This window comes from Lagopus leucura, unplaced genomic scaffold (assembly GCF_019238085.1).
Source record: "Lagopus leucura isolate 7727_CA_CO unplaced genomic scaffold, USGS_WTPT01 Super-Scaffold_100012, whole genome shotgun sequence".
In the NCBI taxonomy this organism is placed as follows: domain Eukaryota; kingdom Metazoa; phylum Chordata; class Aves; order Galliformes; family Phasianidae; genus Lagopus; species Lagopus leucura.
In genome coordinates, this window is record NW_024962267.1 from 19,248,259 (window position 1) to 19,273,683 (window position 25,425).

General features: G+C 47.0%; 1 long non-coding RNA gene across 4 annotated transcripts in view; it reads right to left on the reverse strand.

The window, feature by feature from the left end:
- LOC122181979 overlaps positions 1 to 23,388 on the reverse strand; it is a 49,765-nt gene extending 26,377 nt beyond the window's left edge. For all 4 annotated transcript variants that reach the window (XR_006179652.1, XR_006179650.1, XR_006179651.1 and 1 more), the window contains exons 1-7: positions 23,312 to 23,388; positions 21,411 to 21,522; positions 20,179 to 20,310; positions 15,589 to 15,851; positions 13,836 to 13,944; positions 12,966 to 13,051; positions 6,235 to 6,545 (exon numbers count right to left, since the gene is read on the reverse strand). This is a non-coding gene — a long non-coding RNA (uncharacterized LOC122181979). The remainder of the gene's footprint in view (positions 1 to 6,234; positions 6,546 to 12,965; positions 13,052 to 13,835; positions 13,945 to 15,588; positions 15,852 to 20,178; positions 20,311 to 21,410; positions 21,523 to 23,311) is intronic.
- Between the last annotated feature and the right edge of the window lie 2,037 nt (positions 23,389 to 25,425).

Sequence of the window (25,425 nt, forward strand, 5' to 3'; positions counted from 1 at the left end):
GCCACTGTGACCTGGATTTACCCCTCCAAAGTCTGCAGGCATCGCTGGAACCACCTGACCCAAAAACAACCCAATGCCCCTAGGGCTGGAGCAGCTATGCCAGGAATGCTCCAGAGGGCTGCTGGCCAAAAAAACGTGAAACTCCTCCTGCAGTGTGCTGGAGAGCTTGAATTGAGCGTTTTCCTCCTCCCATTGTAATTTATTTATTCTAGCTGCTTTTGCCTTGGTTCTGCATCCAAGCACGCTTATGCTCTTTTTGTTTTTTTTTTTTGCCATTCCTGTGGTGGACTCGTATTTCCAGCCATCAAAGTGAGAATACAACAGAGCAGGAGCTCTTACAGTGCAGTGAGTAAATGCAAAGCCCAGAGCCAAGGAGAGCCTGCCTCTCTGCTCTCCTTGCTGTGACTGCAGGTATGGGAGCTCACAGCCAAAGCCTTAAAGCAGATCCTTGGAAAAACACAGGATTTAGGGGCCTAACTGGAGCAGAAAACAACAGGGAGGAACTGCAGCAGAAAGCCAAACCCCAGCTCTGAAGAGCTGAGCTCAAACCTGGGACTTTCTGACAACCTCCTCCCCAAAAACGCAGCATTTCAAAGCCCTTACTCCTGCCAGCATTGCTCTTTCTAAGAAATCAAGCACTAATATCATTTAACAACCCCCTCCCATTTTCTGACATCACCTTAAACCACACTGCCAAATTAAGCCTCGTGCACGTGATATATCTCATCCTTTTCTCCTCTCCCAGCCACCACCGCTGCCATCTCTCAAAGGGCTTGAGTACAAATAACTCAGCCTCTGCCACTCAAGCCGGTTTTAATCAAAAGATTTGCTGGGCTTGTGCAGCACGGGACACCTCATTAACAACCTTGCACCTTTCAGAGGGAAGAAATAGGCTTTTCCCTTTTTCAGCATCTCTTTGCTTCACGCCAGGACGTGGCATTTACTGGGAGTGCCCGAACTCGTGCTTCATGCCATCCTGGGATAGGATGCATTTGGGTGGGAACAGAACAACAGCCAAGCACGGAGAGCTGAAAGGGAGTGTTTGTCAGAAAGGAGCTGCCTGTCAGAGATTAGAGCCTAATGAAATTTGTCTTTGTGTGTGTGTGTGTGTGTGTGTGTGTGTGTGTGCCTCCTTCTCTTCCTAGATTTTTTTTTTTCCTTTCCTGTAAAAAGCCGTGCTTGTTAAAATTCAGGGAGAGCCCCACACAAAAGACACTTCTTGGAGTCCAAAGGGGCGCTTATTAATGCAGAGATTTTGATTCAAATCGTACAGAGCACGCCACTTTCGGGAGAGACTTTCAGTATTGTTTGGGGAGAAGAAAGCAAGCCTGGCTGAGTATTGTCTTCCCCAGTGTTAATCACTTCTGCTGAAGCAAGCAGGTGCTGCGACTCAGAGCTCGCAGCACAGGGGGAAGAGAAACATCACTGGGACTCATCTGCATGATGGATTTTTGCCATTCTGGCTCATTAAGCCACAGCCCAGAGTTGTCGTGCTGCTTGTTTCCTTTGTCACAGCGGCAAGGGGAAGCGTTGCACGGGCGTGCAACAGGTCAGCAGCCATCAGTGTTAACCAAGCCTAGACTCATGAAATCATAGAACCATAGAATAGCTTGGGTTGGAAAGGACCTCGAAAATCATCCGGTTCCAACCCCTTGCTGTGGGCAGGGCTGCCACTCACCAGCTCAAGCTGCCTATGGCCCCATCCAACCTGGCCTCAGGCACCTCCAGCTCTCTGGGCAGCAGTGCCAGCATCATGCTAAAACCAAACGGGTGGTTTTGGGAGAAACTGCCCCAGGCTGCTGCTGACAAGTGCTTCTGGTCATGTCTGCAGCTAAGTTTGCAGCTGGCAGCTGAGCCCTTGGGAGTGTTTACTCCAGAAGAACAACATTCAGAGTTTTTATTAAATCATTTTTGATGCTTTGACCACAGAGCTGGGCCCATCCCACTGGCTTTTTTTTTTCCTTCCACATTGCTTGCATGTTTCCACCTGTTATGCTATGAAAACGATGAGAAAACAGTGTGTTTGAGAAAACAGTGTGTTTTCTTATGAGATTTTTCTTTTGAGAAAACATGGGAACGGGTCCCACGCTGCCTCAGCTAGAGGAGAACAGGCAGAGAACACGGCAGAGATTGGAGCCAGCACCCTGGGAACCCACAGAAAAGCATCCAGAGATGCATGGCTGCAAGCTCCCTTGTTGCTGATTTTTCCCTTAGCGCTCACTCTAGGGTTTTACAAGGAAAACAGTGATGCTGAGGATAAGATACCACTAGCTATTGCCATTACTGAATGATCCACCTATATAGAATTATAGAATTGAGTTGGAAGGGACTTTCAAAGTCCAACTCCTCTACACTGACCCAAGCACAAGCAGACGAGCAGTGCCTAGACGAATCCAGGTTATTAAACCACAGGAGGTGATCATTGCTACTGCATCCCTCATCTGGCAGCACCCAAAGCTGAGGCCCTTGATTGCATTGGGTTGCACAAGCACCTCGGAAGACATTTCCTGACAACTCACATGGAGGGAAGACCGCCAGAGCAAAGCCTGATGTTATTTATAGTGTGACAGCACAAAAGAGGTCTGGAGGACTTCATCCCTCGTTGCTCCCAAACAGGGCAGACAATAGAGGTGCAATGCTTAGGAACATATCTAATGTGTCTGAGTGGGCTTTCGTACAGGTTAAAGGAGGATCATCATCCTGAGGAAAACCCAGGCTGCCAAGCAAAGCCACTCTAGAGGATGTTTCCATTCCAAGGTTACGCCAAAGGGTCCACAAAAAGATTGATGTTTAAAAATGGCCCACGGCATGCATTGGGTTTGTCTACTTTTCTAAAGTTGCATTCTACATCTGTGATCAGTAGAGCAAACGTATGGATTCCTCCAGGCATTTCTGGGGGAAACCTGGCACGTGGTTCTTGGAGCGCATCAAGCTCCATCTGTCTGAAGACAGAACCTTGCTTTGCTAAACCACACCACAGGCTTCTTTCTCAACCTTCTCCCTGAGGCTGCCACTTGCTGTCTGGGAGAAGCCAGACTAGGGGATCTCAGCTCCTTGATGATCCTCACCTGATGCTCATCTTGGCTGTTCTTTGTCCCAAAACCTGTCCCCAGCTGTGTGTTATCCAGCCCTGCAGCCCACCAGATGGTGCTCTCGGTATTGACTACATGCAACTTCTGCTTCTGCTGAGAAACTCCAGCACAGGTAGGTGTGGAGACATGCCCTGAAGGGAAACAGATTTTGAGGTTTTCCCACAGCACCAGACAAATCACATCACTTTGTCCCAGGCGTAACACTGTCCTCCTTGGGACAAGTTTCTTGAGCTTCTCTGGAGTGACACTGCGAGGCTGAGAGAGTTCTGTGGGCCTTGGTAGTTCTGCTTGGTAGAGATATCAAACATCTTCTATTAGAGTGTAAATTTTGTAATAGTGAGAGGTTGTGTGCAGCTGTTGAGGATCTCCATCACCAGAGGTGATCAGCTCACACATACACTCCACCAGTGGTGAGTCTGAGGGCTGGAATAACAAAATGAGATCCCTTTCTACCTTAGTTTCTCCCTCATTTTCTACTGGAGGAAGGTCCTACTGCTCCCATGCCCTATGCAAACTGAGATGGACAGAGTTATATCAAGTCTGGAGAAGCGGGCTGCAGTAACAGGGCTGATCCTGTTGTTTTCCTTCCTTTGCAAGGCTCTCTTTAACTTCTCCCTAATAAAACTTGGGGCAAAGGGGAGCATTTAATGTGCAGTTAAATAAAAAACACAAAAGTGTGCCACGCTGGCCGACTTCCTAAAAACTAAGTGCAGTGAAATAAAACCTCAGGAACAGGAGCCACGAGAAGAACTGGCAGCTAGCTCTGTGGTCTCTGTTTTTTACCAGTAAGGTATTTTTATCAGGGAGAAGCAGGAAAAGGGAGATCATTAAAGGCAGCCTGTGCTGGTATGCAGGAGCACTCTGGCCATTTACGCCCGTAATGAGTTCTGCTGCCTCTGAGCAGAGCACGGGTAATAACAGGTCATAAAGAGGGTTTACCACCCGAATTGCCAGTCTCTGAAGGTTACTAAAAGCCCGTTCGAATGAGCATGGTCAAATCAGCCTGACTGTTGTGAAACCTCTGCTTTCTTAATGGCTTAGTGGAAAACTCAGTTTTTCCATTCAATGAAAGGGGAGAAAACCGGGAGTGGAGCAAATAGAGCAAACCCAGTATCCAGTCTGGCTGAAACCTCTTGAATTTATCTGAAATCTGATGTTGCCATTTGTTTGCTTTGTCCCATCAGCTCGCTGACTGCCTATAAAACTTCTCTGCTTTATAAAAAAGATGCACATAATGCATCTCCACATTGGAAAGGGTTAATTTATACCCATTTTACTCTCAAAGAAGCACAGAGAAGGTGAGCAATGCCCTACAAACGAAAAACAAAGTCTCCATTATCTACACGGGGGGCCCCTCTGCACAGCCCATACAGCAGGTACAACATCCCCTCTGCCTAATCACAATGCTGTCACCACCCTGCTCTTTCTGAGTGCAGGGCTGAGGGTCATATAGGGCCCAAAAGGTTTGGTCAAGCGCTGGCACAGCTGCCCAGAAGGGTGGTAGAGTCACCATCCCTGGAGGTGTTCCAGATCTGTGGAGATGTGGCACTGAGGGATGTAAGCAGTGGGCATGGTGGGGTGGGCTGGGCTTGGACTTGGGGATCTGCGAGGTCTTTTCCAACCAGAATGATTCTGTGATTCCATTATTCTTGCTGTGGTTTTGGTGCTGTGTTTCCCAACAGGATACAGAGCACGTCCCCAACAAAGCCAAGGCAGCCCATCTCTGCTTTGCTTCAGAGTGGGGCCCCAGGAACAGAGTGGCTAAATGCCAGCGATGCAATCACTCAGGTGTGACACGTACAAAGTTCTTTGAAGATGAGTTAATAGCTTTAAGCAACACAAAGTCTGCTTGGAGCGATTTCCAGTCCTGCACATTACTAAGCACATCCAATGGTGCCCAAGCATTTCGACAACCTCTGCAGCATCCCCTGGTGTTGCTGGTGCAGGACAGGCTGTGCTCCTCTACTCATTTTATTCAAGAACTGTTTCACCTTCTGGAGAGCAAAAAAAAAAAAAGAAATCCATCTACTGCACATGCCTCTTCATTTACAGCCCCAAAGAAAAAAAAAAAAGAGTTAAAAAATAAAAAAAAGCTGTGTTTCTATTGTTCCTCTTGCCCTTTGATTTCTCTCCATTTTCCTTGCCTTTGTGTGTGTGGGAATGCGCATTTGTGGGAACGTGCAAGAAGTTCTAATGTTTTCTGCAGTTGTTTAGTGGGTCCCCTTCTGAAGCCTTATGGACCACCAAGGGCTGAGAAACAGGGATGGAAGATCCAGAGAGATAGTTTGTGCAAATCCAGTGTCGTCCTTTTGAAGTCCTCAGGGCTTCCACGGCAGCCAGAAGTAATTAGTGAGAGAAAAGGGCTGTAAGAGCCATGCTGGCTTGCAGTCAGCAGTTCCTGCTGACTTTGAATAAAGCAGAGCTGAGCCAGCGCTGAGCACTGCTGGAATTACGACACCAAACGTCCAACCTATTTATGGAGTGGCTGCAGAGCTTGGGGATGGCTCTCTGCAGCAGGACTCGTGCTGCTGAGCTCACACCACTTTGCTGCCTCTCTGCAAATGCCAAAATATACCCAGCATTCAGGTGCTGTGGCTGAACTTATCGCCCTGTCACACCTGTGCCACCTTCCCCTTCATTCAGGGGCGGCTGTAGGATCTGCTTCCCTTAACAGAGCGAGTTGAAGGAAGAGCAGCAGCATGGTTACAAGCATGAGGAATAATGAGAATTTCAATTGAGAATTCTCCATCCCCACCTCCTGCCCCAAGAAGGGAACGTTCCCAGCACCAGATCCTTAACTCTGCACGTGGCCTAGGAAGAGGCAAACAGATGGGACAGTCTGTGGGGCAAAAAATCCCTAATGCTAAAACAGTTTTGCAGCAGTGATTCACACAAAATCATTTGACTTGCAGGACAATTTTGATTTTGAGAGAGTTGGACAGTAAACCTTCCAAAATTTGAAACCAAGAACTTTACTGCAGCTCTCTCACATTGGTTAGTTCAGCCTTCCCTTTCGTTCTGGCACTCACACTCCACATCACTTTACATGGCATCGCATGGCAAAAAAGAAAGCAAGTACTTTCAAATGGGATACAGGCACTATGAAACAACAGCAAGTAATAAAGAAGGAAAATTAACTCACCCTTTCTGATGACCAGTAGCAGCTCAAGAGAAGCACGATCCCTATCCAGAGAAACTCTGCTCCCTCCACTGCTAACCCTTAAATGAGGGTGATTTTTGACACTCAGGTGTACTGCTTGCAGCTGAGCTCCCTGGATTAGCCATGCCTCCTCACCTGGTGCTCAATCATTGGTTCAGGCATGAGCTGGCAATTCCACTGCAGGCGTTGAGCCTGAAACACCAGAGGGTCCAGTTCAAAAAGGTCGCTTCCACATCTCTGACTCTTCACCAGAACTCAGTGGAAAAAAAAGAAGTTTGACTTTTTGTCCTGATCTGGAAGAAAACCAAACAAACACACGCACAAAAGAGTTAGAAAGTCTAATTCCATGTGATGGGAATCTGACTTTCTGGATGGCTTTCACTGCTGTCAAGAAGAAGGGTGGCTGGCTGGGAGAGCTCATAAAAGCTTTGAAAATCATTACAAAAGCCCTAAGCTGGCAACACACCCGCCTATCCTTGCATTGACTGCCAATATCTTGTGGATGGGATTTTTGGGGGTCCCCTCAAAGAACTGAATAGACATCTCCCATGACGCCTGATGTCTCCAGGCCTGCTTTTGAAGAGCCCTATGTTTTTTTCATTCCCCTTCTGATAACCAGCGTGGGCCCCCCGCTCACGGGAAGCATTGCTAATGTGCCACCTCCCACCAAGAGAAGCGAGGAGCAGGGGAAAAAAAGCACACGTAGATGTTAAAACAAGGAAATGGAATGTCTACAAGCTGCTTGGAGAGTTCACTCCTAACTCAACTATCCCTATTTGCTATTGAAAGTGGTGATTTAGCTATTTATGGCACTGTAAGCAATCACTCCTGGTTTCCACTTGGCCTCAGATGGATTGTTGGCCCATAGGTCTCACGCTGTACTTAAGCAACAGAAATGAAAGAGGGAGTATAGAAGAGAATGGATCTTTTGGGATGGCCACATCTGGTCCCCATGTGTAAGCCCAGCTTGGTGGGAAGCCCGCTGACAGAGAAGAGTTGCACGCTGTGGTTCTAGACAAGCTTCCTCATGCAAATGTGCAGTATTTATACCCACACCTAATTTTTTACATCCATGTATATGTATCCACAGATGGATATTGAGCAGGTCTGCTCTGATGTGTCTTTTCCACCTGTGTTTGTTTTTTTTTTCCCAGCCATCTCTCCCTCAATAGATAGGGCCACCAGTCCTGAGTCCATTTTTTAAGGCCACTTGAATGTTGACACCCTCTTTCTCAGACTGGAAGACTCTCTTCCTCCTCCCCTCTAGCAGGGTTGGTGTCTTCTTTCCTCAGCGCCCCAGGACCCCAACTGTGACTGAGCAAATTAGGCTGCTGGGATGTTATGGCTAATCAGCAGGACATCTTTAACCTATTACTGGTTTGGACAGCAAGCAAAATAAGCAGGAACAGAACCAACTTGCCTCCTCACTCCAAACATTCATCTCCCAAGGACCCACGCTTGATGCGATATCAAGGAGAGAGTGAGTTTTGGATGCTGCTGGGACTGAGGTATGCTTGGACAGGATAAACCAGAGCACGAAATGAGCACTTGAAGGAGTATTTTCATGTGGTGAGCTCTTAGATTTGCACGTTGCAAGGCCAAAAGGGAGCCACATGTTTCTGAAAATCAGGATTTCTGCAGCAGCACCGGGGAAGCAGGATAAAGCCCTCATTTCCCTCCTGGCTCTCATGATGGAGGTAGGGGTCTGATGCCCCTGCACCCCTCCGAGCCCCCTGTCCTCATGAGACCTTCTTTGTGGACTCACCCAGTGACCCCTGCCTCATGGAGAATTCATTCCCCCACCGTGCAAAGGCACACATAGAAGCCCATAAACAGGCCCCAAGCTAGCAATTACATTTGGAATTGCACATCAAGCATGGAGCCAAGTGATCCCAAGCGATGGAGCAGTCTCCAGCCCCCAGGGCAGCTGATTCAAGAGCTATTTACGCTCATGCTATCAAAGGCATTTCATCTTGTCCCTCTGTTCTCAGTGTGCTGTGGCTTGGGATGCTTCCACCCTCCCCAAGAAGGGAACCCCCAGTACAGCACGAGAAGATGGCAGAAACATCACCGTGGGCTCACGTTTCCCTACTGCTACATGAACAGCTGAGTATTTGCCACTGAAGATCATCTTCCACTACGATGATCATAAGCATGGCCAAGTTTTGAATACTGGCATCAGAAGTTCCCAAGTACTGCAGAAAAAGGAGAAAAATCCCAAATCTGACTAAAAACAGAACCAAGTCGCTGACCGAAAGGCATGTTGTTCAATGAAAGTATTGCATTTTCTTCTCTTTAGATCACGCCACGACTCTTGCAGCGGGGGGGAATTTCTGTGGCTAAAAATGATAATGAGAACCAGGGTCTGAGCAAATGGCCCTGACACTGTTCTTGGAGGATGGTGTTTGCACATGCTCTGGGTGCAGCAGGCTTCTTTGCCAGTCACTGAGCAGTGGGCTTTGTTCACACACAGGTTGCTTTGCATTCCCAAAGAACACGGGCAACGTTTGCCACTCTCACCTGAATTTGACTCAGTGGAAGGCAGAAGCAAGAGGATTATGTATAGGAGCTGAGACGTGAAGATTTCCCCTGCTCCATTTTACACAAGCTGCAAACCCTTTCCCCCCAGCAAACTGAGCAAGCCTTAATTACTCCCATAATTCTGCCTTCAAGGGACGAGCCAGCCACATTAATCAGATCATGAGAGCAATTGCTCTGAGCATCATACTCCCAAACACAAAGGCCAGGGTATGATCTGAAAAAATAAACCTAAAATGCTATTTGGATTATATCAACGTGCAGGAAAACAAAGGAAAAATTACCCCAGAGCTTTCTCTCCCAAGCTAGTCTCCAGCTTTGGGTTTTATGTGACTGTCTGCATACAGTCCCATTATTTTCCCTCCATTCTCATCCCCTATCTCTGTAACAAGGACCTTTGCCAAATAGTACTTCCATCTAGGATGTCAGGAAGGCATTCAAAGATACAGTGCATTCAAATAAGGATTGGAAATCATTTCCTTGCAGGAAGGAGCTATCCCTTCTTGCCTTCTCCTCCTTTTGATTATTCTTCTCAGATTAGAGATAGTCAGGAAATTACATGGTGTTGAGAAAAATAAAAGAGAAAATAAAAGAAAGAGAAACGTTAAGGAAAAGGAAATTTTTTTCATTTCCTGCCAAAAATAATCCCACAACTTCTGGGGGGTTTCAGATGCCTGGTTATATTCCTTTTTTCTTTCAGTAATGAAGACGGATGGCTGGCGACGGTGGAACCACCAAAGGCCAACATTTGCCTTGAGTAGATCCCAGCCACAAGTGAGAAGATGCAACTTGGCCCCATGTATTTATGACTGGGGGAAAGAGAGCTTTCCAAAGAATGGAGATGGAACGTAGCTGAGTTATCTGCTTCTAATATTAGATCAACCTCAGGATTGGAATGAGGTGGTAAAAGTACGTTCATCACAATGATTTATATATAGCTTTTGTAAGAGGATATTATATGACAGGCTATACCACGCTTAGTTTAACTCCACCTGAATGGTCTTTGCATTGTCTATTTCTTGCAGTTTATATATATTTACAGATGCCTATGATATTGGTATCAGTATGGAAACAGCCAATACAGCCTGCAAGTACACCTATATATACACGCATATACGTACACGAGGGCTTTTTTGTACCAAAGTGGAGTAAAATCAAGTCAACTGCCTGCTTCTGCAGACCAGCCTTCCATCACCACCTATAATACTCTGCAGCCATCTAAATCTGCCCATAGATGCCACCCAGATCCTCTTCCCCCAACTTTCTGATCAACTTTCCTAGCTTCATCTCTTGCAGCTGTACTCCACTTGAAAAATACAGAGCCCAAAGCTTTGACATTGCTTCTGCTTTGTGCTTTTGCGCTACAAACCCCTCGGTCCCATGGAAGAGCAGTGCTCTATCACACAGCATTGATGTGCTTATCTAAAGCCCATGAATGAGTAATCCCACCCGTTGTGACTTTGGTAATGGGTCCTTGGCATTTTTCTGTAGAAGAAACAATAACAGCTGCATGGTCATTGTGATATTAAGACCCACCTGAAGGGTGGTTGGAGTTGATATGGGGATGCAGCTGCATTGAGGGGGCTGGCTGAGGGCTCCAGTAGGACATTTCACTGTAGTTTGTATCTGGGGAAGGACAACAACACAGAGACTACAGGGAGAGTCTTTTTTACCAGGCCAGCAAGTGCCTGCAATACCAGGAGAAGGAGGAGTAAGAGGGACAGGTTTCACACTAGGGCTGCAAAAAAGCTCTTAAATCCTCACTATCCTTTTTTTGCGGGGCGAGATTTCCCCCACTCAGTTCATTTTCTCACTGCTTCCAAGAAAGGGCTGTAAGATTGTCATGGGCTTGGTAAGGCCACAAGATGTTGTGATGGGCTGTGACAGGGCTGCTGTCTTCTGTGATCCTGATGCTAACCAGGCTCGGTGGACACAAGCTCTCAGTAGTCTATAAATCATTCCATTGGCATGATGTTGTGTAGCTCAGCACGGCATAACATCACATCTCTATCCCACCTCCCTTCCTCAACCCACTGTTTCCAAACCTACTGCCCCATTCCACTGCTCCACCAACATCTCTTAAGGAGCTCCTGTGGACTCACATTAAATATCTCTCCATGGGGAGTACTCATTAGTCAGCTGCCGTGATACAGATCTTAGAGCAACAACCAATAAAGCTTCAGCATGCAGGCATCTGGAACAAGCGGCAGAAAACCCATCTCTCATCCCTAATCTAAGTAGCTTCAGACTGGGGATGCTGCCGACACAAGGCATTGGTTTGTTTTCTTTTCTTATGGCAGAAGATCAAAACAAAGCCGAGAGCGTGGCAGAGTCCTCAAGGTCAGCAGGGGAATAGGCAGGGATCAAAGCAGCATCATTAGCAGAGTAAGGCAGCACACGCCAGCTTGTGCATCCCAAATGGAGCAACTCAACCTGGTTAGCCCCTCTGCCTCCATGGAGAGGAGCCCCAAGCTGCTCTTCTCCTGGCTATCATGCCTAGTAATCACCACTGCCAGAGCTGATACTGCAGATTGGGTTGGAGCTTCAGCTTGGAGGACATTGCATTAACTCGCCTGCTCATTTGCATAAAGCATGTATCTACTTAAAAGCTGTAAGCTGGACATTCATGCCATGGAAGCAGTGAAAAGGATGACAGGGCCTCTGGCATTGTCACAGAATCATAGAATCACCAAGGTTGGAAAAGACCTCTAAGATCATCCAGTCCAACCGTTTACCTTTCATCAGCAGTTCTCACTGAACTACATCCCTCGGTACAACATCTAAAGGTCATGTTGGGGTGCAGAGAAAAGGCTGACCAAAGATCCCTGTTTTCCCACTGCTGGGACCTTTAGGACACCTTAATGGTGCCCATCGCAGCCCCATGGCTGGACATTCAGGGAGGGGACATGGAGGGGACTTCAGTTTCACAAACAGAATGGGCTTGGCAACCCTTCAGAAGGAATAAGTGCTATTTAGACTGACATTTTTCCCCCCTGAAAACTGAAAAACACCAAGTTAATAAAAGAGAGCTGAACTGGCATGCTTCTCTTGGGGTTGCCTCATCTCCCTAAGCCTCCCACTCTGCAGTGAAATAGAAATCTGCACTCCTGCTCACACTGGAGCCTTCAGGCTTTCCTGCAGCACAATAGTATAAACCAAACAGACTAAAGTTCTGGACAGAGGAGAGAATAAATTGGATCCCTCCAAAGCTAAATACTGCCTTGTGGAAACTTGCAGGGCTGTAAGCCTCTCGCAGTTCATCACTCTAGAGCAAATAAGCTAGTGGTCTCCATCCCACAGTGGGCAAGCATCCAACATTCAGACGCTCCATCCCTGCACGATGGTGGTCATAGGACATCCTCGCAGTGTCTGCTGGATGGGGAGAGCATCCAGACACAAGGCATGTACACAAGCCCTTGCTCATCCCCAAAGAAGAACAGAGAAGACCAGTCCTGTTTCAGTGGCGCACAGCAGTCCACAGCATGATGAAGATGGTGCCCTGGGTTCCTGCCAGCCATCCTTCTGACAAAATACCAGTGTTGTGTTTGTTGTTTTTTAAAAAAGGTGGAACAGAGCTTCTCAGAAGAGGACGTGTTAAAAATTAAGGACCAAGTTGATGCTGCATCCATTTGGACTTCATCCTTGGATGAGATGTGCCACACAATGAGTCAAGGTTCAGCACATCAGGCAAGGCACCAACCCCTAGGCTGGTGCTGCCAACACTACTTGGCCCAAGCTGTAGATGGCTGCTAAAACCACTACATCCACCCATGAGCAGCCACTGAATGGCTGGAGCCATTTTTCCAAACTGTCACAAATGTATTTCTCAGTGCATGGGGATTTCCATAACTTTTCACGCATATGGAGATTTTATTTTTCCCTTCTTTTTCAATTACATGTTTCATTAACCGCCTGCACCTCCTGATTTGCTGCTGACTAGCTGAGGCTTTCAGACTCGAGAAATGAAGAAGGAAATAAAGCAATGATCTATTACCATTTACAGCTGCCACGGGATGCCACAAAACTTAATCAGCTGTTTGTAAAATGCATTCAGTAGAGTAGCAAGGGGAAAAAAAAGCTGGAAAAAGCAGCAATCCCCGGCTGAAGATAATTCCCACCCAATCTCCCCCTCGATTCTCTTTCAAAGAAATGCCTAGGGAAGTGGAAGTGCTTACAGTGTGCTCTGCTGATGACAGATTACTGAGGAAGCATGGTCTGCGATGGGCTTTCAGCTGGCTGCAGAAGTCCTCCCTGGTCAGCTCTGCAAAGTGCAAGTGGGTTTAGTCAGTACTCCTGTTTTCTGCAAATTTCAGTTAGAGTTTGCCTCTGTAAAACAGGCTGGAGAAAGCGATGCCCATAGAGGTGTTTCCCAGTGAAGAGCAAGCACCTCCACATCCAGCCCTAACCCCCTGGGTCAGCATGCTCATCACCATGGCTCCTCCCATGGGGTTGTGGGGACAAAACCATCGGACCCTCTTCTGACAAGACAATTCCAATAAAACTGCTGACCTGAAGCAAATCCTGCCAGGACTGACAGCTCCACACAGCTTTTTCTCAAAAGGAAAGGCAGCAGGCAAATAGATGTGGGCCTCTGATAGATAGGTGTGGGCCCCTTCCAGCTCTTCCCCATTGAACTGTGCAAGCAGCAAGCACCGCTGCCACAGCAGCTTTAGAGGAATTTGGCTGGTCCCACACTTGCACGTTCCTCCTCATAATACCTCTCCACTCCCCAAGTCAGCCCACGTTAATTGTATACAACATCTTAAAGACCACCCAGTTTGCGCTGTAAAGCATTCAGTGATGGATAAAAATAACAATTGCATTGAGAGAGGCCAAGTTCCATGCCAAAAAGATTAGCAGTGGGAAAATTCCTCCTTTTGGGAGCTTTGCAGCCAAGGCCCAGCCCTTAGGGTTCATGACCGGCAGCAGGCCTCACGTACATTTAACAGCTATTGGTAAAATCTGGGAAGAAGCCTAATTCTGGTGACTTCCACTAAATCTTGCCTTTGTCCTGATTCATAAAAGAGAGTCATCAGATCACTCACCCTGGCGGGACGATAGGCAACCAGCACTGAGTTTCATTTATCAGGGACATTATGGGTGGTGGTACAGGAGGGATGTACAAACTGCAGAAACAGCTTTCTCTTCTACTCGCTAAAAAAGAAAGGAAACAAAACAAAACAAAGCAGAAAACGTTGAGGATGTTAGAGAAGAAGGAAGGATCACCTGATTTGTTTGTCAAATAGACTTCCACTGGACATTTCCAAGGAAAGGACAGATGGACGCCTCAATATGTCAATGAATACCACACTGCGTAATGAAGAGTCACGGAAAGGACAGGAGCCTAACTATGAACTGCAGAGAAAAATGTTCCTCTGAGGCAAAGGGAAAACACTGACCAACCTCAAGTTTTTCTAGATCTGCAAAAAAGCAAGGAAGGAATAAGTAGGCCTGAGATGTTTGCTAGACACAAGAGATTCAGCCCATCACTGTGCTGATAGATCTTGCTCTACTATGCAGAAAAGCTACCATGGTCCGCTGCCTAAAATGGTGAATTAGAAACCTCTGCTTACTTGGAAATTTTAGAAATCTTTTTAAAATGTTTTTCTTCTTCAGGAATCCCTGAGCCCAGTCTCTTCTGAGAAGACCTATTTGAAATAGCTGTGCTAATGTTTGCAGTTTGAGTGACCCTTTTAGTACAGAAGTGAAAGATGTGCATTTGTGAAACCAGCAAGAATTAACGATGTATGAATCAGCTCGGTTACTAAAACAGTAAATCAGTAAAGTCCCAAAAGCTTCTAGCCAGCATAGCCCCATTCACAAGCAGTAGGGTCTTGCAGAACTGCTGGGTGAGGAAGTCACCATATAGTCTCCATGCACACACAGACACGTTTTTGTTTGTTTTCTCCCTTTCCCCATCTCCAGCCAGCTTGTGACCACTGCTAAGATGAAGCCTGTCTATAAACTACCAACCAGGATACAGACTGACCAGACACTGTGTTTAACAGGCAGCACTGGCAGCTTGGACACCTAATGAGGGAATGGGAACTGGAAGAGCACATAACAGTAACATTTAAAGACCAAAATCATTTATCTGAATCTCACTCTGCCAGGATCCTGGTGAATATTCTTCCAAGCCAGTTAAGAATAGCATGGGATAACAACTGCAAACAGACAGCCATGATGAAAAAAGGGTGCTAAAAACCTTCAGAATTAATTAACAAGTTCCAGCCCTTCAAGGCTTTTTTTCTAAGAGCCTTCAAGCCTGGTTTTGATTGAATTATTTAACCACGGAGCCTGTTAGTCCCTAGCAAACACCCCCAAATAAATACGGCTGCTTCTTTGAGCTTGACATCATTTGGATCCTGCATATGGGATTTGGTGATGGTGCCACCCAGCCAGATGTTTCCAGTGCTTTCTGAGAGAAATGCACCTCTCCTTTTATTGGACACCATGGCAAGAGAGCCCACGTGGAATGTAAACTCTGTGTGCAGAGATATATGTTTTCTCTCACTGTTTATAAACACACAGAGCCCAGTTCTTCCTCCACTGGGGTTATATGAACCCAGAATTTATTAACGTTGGAGAACGCGTTCCTGATTTACACTGAAGTAAGAGAGCAAATTGTTTGCAGGACAGAAAATAGGTCAGCAAGCAATCGCTGCTTCTACATACAGATCTGAATACACATGCAGCACAGTATTCAGATCAGCTGCAACAAACAAACTCGCCTCAAAGCACATAACAGCAAACCAGAGACTCCAATGGGAAGATAGGGAAAAGTTGCCTCGTCCTTACCAGTGGGAAGGGAGATTGCTCAGTGAAAAATGCCTTTGGTGACATCTCATTTTGGCATCTGCCTTGACATCCCTGGGCCAGACCTTACATTTTCTTTCCCAAAAGAGCAGAGCCAGGCTTTTACAGACTATACAGCCATAGATCCACCAAGGTGGTGCCAGCTTCTCACCCAGCTTCTTGATGCTCTGTGGGTCAGAGTTCTCTCTCTTCCACTTCTCCTGCCATGACGCTTGGCCTTGTGCTGCTCCATCCCTTTTGCTGCCCTGTTAGAAACACAGGCCAGCTATAAGAGACAAAGTCAGGTTGGTGTGTGAGCCTATTTTCTCCCACTCAAATGCCATCCCAGCCTTCGATCCCTGCTAAAACATAGAATGGCTTAGGTTGGAAGAGACCTCAAAGATCATTTCGTTCCAACATCCCTGCCATGGACTGGGTTTCCAACCATTAGATCAAGCACCGGATCAGATTGCTCAGGGCCCTGAACACCTCCAGGGATGGGGCACTCACAGCTCCTTGGGCATCAGGGCCAGGGCCTCACCACCCTCTCATATTTTAACATCAAAAATTTGTGATACTTGCAAGGCTAAGCTCTAATAGAGATGCATTTTCTCACCCCAGCACTGCTGTTATAGTTGAACCAACCATACACTCACACAAGAGCAAAGCACTGTATGTATACATCTGCTTACCCACACATATATTTATAGATGTACACATACACATCAGGAGGGGACACATAAATATCTATAGTACACAAATGAGCAGTTTCAGGAAGCTACAAGACACAAGGGAGGATTTTGTTTAGAAAGTAGTTTCCCCCTTCCTCCCTGCCAGGCGAGATCTCTAACATCTGCTCCTCCAGCCAAGCCAAAGGGGAGGTGAGTGCCAAACAGAAGCCACACAGACAGGACACGCTTTGATGGGATGATCCCTTGACTTCAGATGGTTGAAGAACGTCACCAATCTATCTGGAAACACCAGGCTAGGGACAGGCTCACTGCCAAGAGAGGAAAATGGATGTGACCAAGTGACCAAGATGGGATGATTCGACCAGGGGCATGTCTCAGCAACTGGAGTAACCCAGCATCCCAGTGTGCAGCATCTGGTGCTGCATGGCAGGGAAAAGGGATGGCCAGCAGCCAGAGGAAGAGAGATTAGATTAATGGAGGTGGGTACGTGTTACACCCTGCAAAGCACAGAGCTATCGGAGTTTGACTTCCAGCCCAACCACTCCCTTGGGAGATTAGATCCTCATGACTGCAGGAAAAGATCGATATCAAACATCTTCCCCTGCTCTGGCATATTCCTTTGGGAAGGCAGTGCCAAGCCACATGGAAGCACACCCTTCCTCCACATCAAGCCATGCGTGACAGCCCTCAGCACTGCAACGACTGCTCAGATACCCCTGCTGGAGCTGAGCAGCAATCTGAACTGTGAATCATACATACTTAACAAATTCCTATTGTAAAAAGTCTAGCAGTTGTACTTACGCTGGGCTTCTACAGAATGAGAAACGTGCCATTTTCATAGGAACCAATTCCCACAAGCCCTCCTCCTTCTTTCCATTACCCCAAAGAAGGGAGTTTGACCAAGCACAATACTTGGAGCTTTCTATTTCTGTTCCAGACTGCTTGGAGGCAGAGGTGTAGGGATAAACACAACATCTGTATTTATGGCACCCCTCTGTAGCTGACTCTACTGACCCTAGCCCGAGACCCACCTTCCTTTCAACCCAAGAGCATCATCACAACGAACTCACATTGGCTGGCCTGTTAAGAGGTACAGACCAGAAGATTATTTAAACAACATGGTAGCTTCTGTCACAACCACTTTGCCTGTAAGACTGTTTTTTCTCTACCACTTTTATAGATTTCCACACAAGAGCCTAAAGGAGAGAGAAATTAACACTGGGATGTGTCCTAAGACTTTGGCATAAAGTACATACACCAGAAACAGGGTGGATGCTGCAATCTGGAGGGTTTTTTGTTTGTTTCTTTGCTGTATATTTGCTCTCATAAACTAGCCAGCCTAAAGTGAAGTATCTGGGGTGAGCCATGCTCAGGGGTACTGCAAAACACCCCACAGAGGTGGTGAGAGCATACCTGCTGTGAAAGCTGAAAGGTTCTGAAGGAGAATTTCTCCAGCTTAAAAAGCATAAAATCAAAATCTTTCCCCAGATGATTTCCACTTTGTTTAAGGGGGAAGGTCATTTTGAAAAAAGTTAAGTATTTCTGTTGGAAAACTTGAATAGCCAAGCCATGGGAGTCTGTTAAACTTACTTCCTGCAGCCATCAGGAAAAGGTGAAACTGAAATACTCCATCCAGGAAAGCCCCTTGGGAAAAGAAAACCTACGTGTTCACTGCTGATCTTCCTCCCCTTTCTTCTTGGAGAGGAGGGGGCCCTCTATATACACTCTCATCCAAAAGGGAAGCAGAATCCTTTCTCTAACCAGCTCCACTTGACACCAGTTTGCACACCCACGTGCAAAGCCCTTTCGCTGCCAACACACTAAATCCATTCAACCCTCATTCTGTGCCATGTGAAGAGCTCTTCCTCTGCATCCAGCCTTCCAACAGAGACTGCACATGCAGTGAGACAATTTTTCCCAGTTTGATTGGAGTGGCACTCCCATTCAAACCCTCTGACAATCAGCAGAGAGGAAAAGCGATCCAGAACAGCCTGATGATTAGTTCCTTCCACGCTTAGGAAAAGCCCTTAGGAGGTTCAGCAGAGAGCTACACCCGGCCACCAGAGACATTCCCCATGCTTTGAGCATCATATGCAAGATTTTGGGGTGTTATTCCATGGGATGAAAGAAACGTCACCATCTATATGCATGGTAGTTCAACAATGAATCTGTTTCTAGATGGGCTGAAGGTGGAGTTGGATGCATTCCTGTTCTGATCAAAGTTCAGCTTGTAACTTCAAAAGCCTTTTCATTAAACCCAGCCACACAAGGTGGAGGGGTGTGGGTTTCATTGGAAGGGATTTGGGATGGCCAGGAGAGGTGTGGCTGAGCAGCTCAGCCTTCCTTGTCTCCCAGCACTGGGGGAAGAACCTGTGTTTTTGTGAAACTGAGCACTGCTTGGCTGCTATTGACATAAATCTGCCTTTAAGCCACATGTTGTGAAGAATACCCCAAAGCTCAACATGCTGGTCCAGGTGCTTATGGCTGCAAGCCCAAGGCAGAGAGGCCTCACATTGCCTAATCCCAAAAAACAGGAATAGAAGAGCAAGAATCACAGTGGGAAGGAGGTTGAGTGAGAGGACAGAGAGGACCAGGGACAGATGTGGGCTTAGAAGGCCTTGCCCCAAGCAGGCTCCTGTGTGGCTGTGGCATGACAGGAGGCCATTTGGGGTGGCCCTCTCTCTGGGCAGAGGGACACACTCTGTGGGTCCTACTCTGGGTCTGCTCCCATTGGAAGCAGGCAGGAATTCTGCCAACGATGTGAGTAGCAACAGGTTCCAGAGATGGGAGCTGTTTTAACTCAAGCACCCAGCAGAAAAGCATTTGGTGTTTTTGTTGGATGCCTCTTTGCCAGGTTAGTGAGTTAAATCAGAGTCCAAGAAGCACTGAAGCCAGCATTAGATAAACAGAGGGAGAGCAGGATAGAGCAAGGCTGATAAAAAGGGGAAATCTCCACTTTGTTAAAGCAGAGATTGCCTCCAGCTGCCTCCCAGCCCCAAGTACTGGAACTTGGAAGGAGCAGTGGAGAGGGAAGCCACGCATGAGTTGAGATGAAAATTGGATGTTATCTACAATATTTCTGTGTGTTGTAGGGTACATTTCCATGCAGACCATCCAGCAAGGATGACATGAATTGTTCGAACCACTGGCAAAAGTGAGAACAGACAAAATTCTCAGTGTTTTGCCATGGAAGTGTTGGGAGATTGGAGAACACGTGTGCAGTTGATCATCTCAGTGCAGAGTGGCAAGAAACAGCTAGCAGCTACCGAAATCACCAGCCAGTAAATCATAGATTCAAGGAATAGCTTGGGTTGGAAGTGACCTCAAAGACCATCCAGTTCCAAACCCTGTTATGGGCAGGACTGCCAACCTCTAGATCAAGCATGAGATCAGGCCCCATCCAACCCAGCCCTCAACACCTCCAGAGATGGGGTATTACACTACTCTGTGCTTATTAAGGTGATCAGGATCAAATGAGGTGAGACCGTAACTTGAAGAGACTTGAAGTGCCACATAAGAAAGAACATCATTGCTGTCATTTCAACAGCTGGGGAAACTGAGGCATGGGAAGCAACTATGACTTGCTGCTGCTCATCCTGCTGCCTGTGGCAGAGAATCCATCTCTCCAGAGCAATTCAGCCTAATCTGAGACCCACAGGCCCAGCTGTGGGTCCATCTCCTACAGTTTTCTACAGTGGCAGCCCATGGGAGAGCTCCATAAGGGCTGCTGGAGATTGAGCCATGAGAATTTTTCTTTGCCATAATTTTCCACAGGGAGGATTTGCTGGATTTTGCAATCTCTGCAAAGCTCAGAGAGGCTCAAAGCTTACTTTACACTTGTAAGCTACAAGAGATATGATTAAGAGGAGGAAAAAGTAGTACTTAGAGAGCTTTTTCTTACCCTTTGACACAGGAGATGTGACGTAGCTATTTCAGCTCCCAAAATCCAACTGCATCCAGGAGAAAGGTTAAAAGCTAAACATCTCCTCCCTTGGTAGGAAGATACACAGCTTGGGAATTCCTGTTTATAAAACTGCAATCAGCGCAAGTGCAAATTAGGCAGAATCAGTCAAGTGTAAGAAATTGCTATCAGAATATCTGATATCAGAAATAGCAATTTAAAACCGCTCTGGTTGCTGAGCTTTCATAAAGTCTTCCCAAGACCGCATTTCTATGCTGCATGTCACCACGGAAGACACCCGAGATGCAGTGAATTCCTCCCTCCCCCTTCCCCCCCCAGTTAATTTGAATTATGCCACAAAACAGATGTGCTCTCTGGTGCACAGAGAACCTTCTTCTTCAATTTCGTGTCGCATCAGCTCTTATTATTCCCTCCCTTTGTCTGAAGTGACATAACGAGTCGTGACACCCTCGTATATCATCAAGAGACACGGTAGCAACTACACTCAAGTTGGGAAGAGTAGTTTTATATATACATATGTGTCTATATGTCTACTGTCTTGATGGGAGAAGGTGTGTGTGTGGTAGGAGAGATTCCTCCTTCTGCATAGCAAGGCTGACACAAGGCATCAGCACCAATGAAGACCTCACAACGGAGCAGCATGCAGGACTGAGGGTGAAATTAACTGGCGAATCGTATGGAATTTCACCCTCTGGGCTCAGTTCCCAACTTGTGGGAAACAATGCAGATTTGATCTGAAGCTTGGAAAGGAGGAAGAAATCATTAGAAACGCCCAGCCTTGCCTCTTGTGTTAGAGCAGGTTGTGCTTTTCACCCAGAAATTCCTACATCGAGTCCAACAACAAAAGGCTTGAGAGGAAACCACTGCCGTATGACAGACAGAAACTTAGCAAAAGCTGACAAAAAAGGCACAAGATCCTTTGGACATCTATGCTGATGGTCTGTACTCTCTGATCTTTACAAAACATTAATCTAATACCCATTTTCTGCCTTCAGACCCTGTCACTGATTGGCTCTTTTTCCACTGGGTTGCAGACATCGTTAGACACGTTAGGGACACACAACCACGACCACAAGAAATATGTCCTTCAGCACGACTAAATGTTGTTCTCCCAGCATTCAGTTCAACCAGTTCTCCCCTACAAGAGCCCCTGGATCCTGCCCAGAAGCCCATCTCTCTCCATTGCCGCTGTTACCCCAACTTGAACTTACCCCAAGCATACAGCAGTTCATCTGCACACCCACACCGCAGCGATGCACAGGGATATGGCCATGGCTCCCATCTCCTTTAGGAAAGTTGCTGTATGAAGAGCTTAGTGCTGAGCTGTAAGGTAAATTTTCCAGATGTGAGCCATTCTTTGCATCAAACACAGGGGGAAAAGTCTGATTTTACAGCGCTTCTGGCAAGGGAATGCAGAGAATGTGTTGTAAACACTCCTGCCGTCAAATAGGTGGTAAATCGAGCCATGCATGTTTGAAATACTGTACTTTGAAGAACCAGTGGGAACAATTTGGAGTTTTGAGCTCTTTCATTCAAATTGTCTTTTCTATTCCTTTTTTTTTTTTTTTTTTTTAAATTAAATTTAAGATGATGTGGAAATTTTTCTCTCCTTTGCAGTGCCTCCCCTGGAAGTGCTCAAGAAACGTTTAGATGCTGTACAGAGGAACTGGGTTAGTGGGAAATATTGGTGGTAGGTGAACGGTTGGACTGGATGATCTTGGAGGGCTCTTCCAACGTTGGTGATTCTATGCTGCTCACTCCTAGGAAGGCAAGGAGAACTAGCTGGCAAGAAGCAATCTGCAGTGATGTTTTGCCATCGCCACTCTCCATTGCTGCACTGGCAGCCTGCTCACAAGCAAAAGAGAACTGAAATGCAGCACCAGAGGCCATTTCTGAGTCCTTGGCACCACTGGAATAAGCCTCTTGGGTCATATCATTTGTTAGGCACACAGTCTGAGTTAGGTTTTGAAATTAAGGACCCCCACTGCCTCTAGGAAATCACAGCCCTGCGGTGCCGAGGGGCTGCCCCTTCTGTCAGATGGACAGGGGTGTTTTCCCACCTTCAAAAGATCTCTATCCATAACCAAGCAAACAAACAAACGAACCCACCAGCGACCTTTCATTCCTCCAGAGAAAATATTTTAAGTCTCTCAGATAAAAGAGCCAAGCCTGACAAGGCATTTCATGTGCTTTTCATGAATTTTTGCAGGAGGTGGTTTCTGGACTGACTTAAGGAATGCACTTAGCATGCTGTTTCCCATATATAAAACCCTGAATTAGCATTTCTCCCTACGATTCTCAGTGTGATTCTGCTATGCACAGAGTATCACAGGATAAGCAAAACCCCATAAAAAGTCTCTCATAAAACTGTCCAGCGCTTGGTTTTGTTTTGTTGATCCCCTGACTTCATCGATTGTTCCGTCTGCTGATAGGAACAAAGTCTCCTCCACGATGCTTTTATGCAGACAGTGCTTATCAAGGATGTCTGAGCATGCACACACATCAGGGCTCTGTCTCCCTGCATCTGATGCCTCGGAGGCCTTGTGCAACCAAAACCAGCCACATCTCCATGGCTTTCCAAGACAGAAGCAGGACAGGTGACTGTAAGAGCAGATGGGTCATTCAGTTCTCTCTTGAACAGTATCTGGAGATGCTCTCTTTGCTGGATGTCAGGGGATCCCTTCTGACCCTACAGCAAGCAGCTAGTGCACAGGCAAGGCAGCATTAACAAGAGAAACATAAGCATTTTGTGCTTTTATGGGAGGCCCAAGAACGTCTGGGAGTTGATGGTCAGGGCCGATCCAATTATTCCTTAAAAGCACTCTAATGTGAAGCTGGCTCGGTTCCCTTCGGTACCTGGCGTCTAATTTATGGGGTAATGTTTCTTTAAGACTGGCATTAAAGAGCAGAAGTAACAATCTTGGGTTAAGAAGGTTAGGCATTATGTCCAGATTAGTATTATCAGATGACCCGAAGCAGGGGTTATATTAAAAAAAAAAAAAAGCCTTAATTAAAAAATACAGGTCAGAACCAGTTTAAGCTCCAAACCTCCGGTTATGCTCACTAATTAGAAGGCTTGGACGCATGCCTCAGAGTGATGGATGAGCTCTACCTGCCTCGTGGCATCACACGAAGAGATGGGACGTGGCTCCCCAGGCGCAGGTCTTGGGCTTCATTTAAATCCAACTTTCTTTTTTCTCTGCAAGCAGAAATACCTGAATTGCACGAGCGGAGCGATTCCAAGCAAGAAACACGTGTGAAACCCCAGTTCCAGCACAACTTCTCATGACTATCAACCAGACTAAAGGAGATCATGGAATCATATAATGGTTCGGGTTGGAAGAGATCTTAAAACCCACCCAGTTCCAACCCTCTGCCATGGGCTGGGTGCCTCCCACCAGATCAGGCTGTCCAGGGCCCATTCAACCTGGTCTTGAGAGCCTCCAGATGGGGCACCCACACTTCTCCAGGCCAGTTGAGATGCCAAAAAACAGATCACGCATTCCATAAGAAGACTGTTTGGAAAAAAAAAAAAAAAAATGTACCCACACAAACTTACTCTTTTTTCTTTTTTCCCCACCACATCCAATTTCATCCCAGTGAAAATTTAAATAATTTGCGTGTTTCATTTGTGTGCCTGCTCCCTTGCATGAAGATTGAGTCATGGAGTCGCCAAGGTTAGAGAAGCTAAGATCACCCAGTGCAACTGTGTACCTACCACCAATATTTCCCATTAAACCATGCCCCTCAGTACAACATCTTAACGTTTCCTGAACACCTTTAGGGACGGTGACTCCACCATCTCTCTCCTGGGCAGCCCATAGAGGTTCTGCTTGGTTCTGCTTTGCCTTTAGAAAAGCAAATTGGTAATCTGACAGAGAAAACAGCATAGGGGAAAACAGTCTTCTAATTCAGAGAAAAGCACTGTTCCTTAGTTTGATAGGTTTTTCAGGACAGTGGGAAAGGGAACAGTCACAGAAACAGGTAACTGATATTAGCTCTTTTTCCCTTCAAGGACATTATCACAGAATCACAGAATGGCCAGGGATGGAAGAGACCTCAAGGATCACGAATCTCCAACCCCCTGCCACAGGCAGGGCCACCAACCTCCCCATTTAATACCAGTCCAGGCTGCCCAGGGCCCCATCCAACCTGGCCTTGAACACCTCCAGGGATGGAGCATCCACAGCCTCTCCGGGCAGCCTGTTCCAGCACCTCACCACTCTCTCTTGCAAAGAACTTCCCCTTGACATCCAATTGCTGTCCTTTCCCTTTATTTAAACACTGAACAAACAGCTGCCAAAGCCCACATGGTGAGGCCTCTTGTTCCCTTCTGAACTGGTGTGAGGAATAGGTTAGGTGGTCTCCCACCTAATCCCACCACCTTGCCAATCCAAGCAGAAGAGGGACAGCAGCCCACCCCTGTTAGGTACAGCCCTAGGGGGGCACCAGGCGACCAAACCCAAACCATCGTGCCCACTGCCCTCACTGGTACAGATTGCCCAGAGGGTGGGAGGTGTTCAAAGCCAGGTTGGATGGGGCAATGGGCAACCAGCAACCTGACCTGATGCAGGCAACTAGCCCATAGCAGGGACTGGAACTAGATGATCTTTAAGGTCCCTTCCAACCCAAGCCATTCTGTGACTCTGTGAACGCAAGGAACAATTTGACTAACAGCTCCTGCATCCAACAGCGGTGGCAGAAACAAACCCCCCACCGAGATGAACGGCGCAGCACCACGAGATCCAGAGGGCAAAGGACATCACCACGGGCAGCAATTTGTACAGCCCCGTGCACGGCACTGAGCACTGATCAGAGCCACGCGGTCTCAGGCCTGACAGATATTACATTTCCCTGTAATCCTCGCTCCTTTGTAACGGCAACGCGCTCCAGCCCATGCCTGGGGAGCTCTGTGATGCGTGACGGAGGGGGAATGCTGTTTGGTGGGAGCTGCTGACAGCTGAGTACTCCGCGACCGGGCGAGCTAGCACAGTTGTTGGCTCCTGGAAAACACAGAGAGAGAAACAAAGAGGCACGGCGCGTCTTGGGAGCGACATCGGGTGCTGAAGCCTTCCCTGCTGCAGAGCAGGCAGAGGCTCTCCTCCAACTGAGATTTATGACGAGAGAGCACGTCTCTCCTAGGAAGCCTGCGGGGTTTCTGGTTCTCATCTCTTCCTCCCTGCAGCTGCCACATCGCTCAGCTCCGCAAACGGCATAAATCAGCGG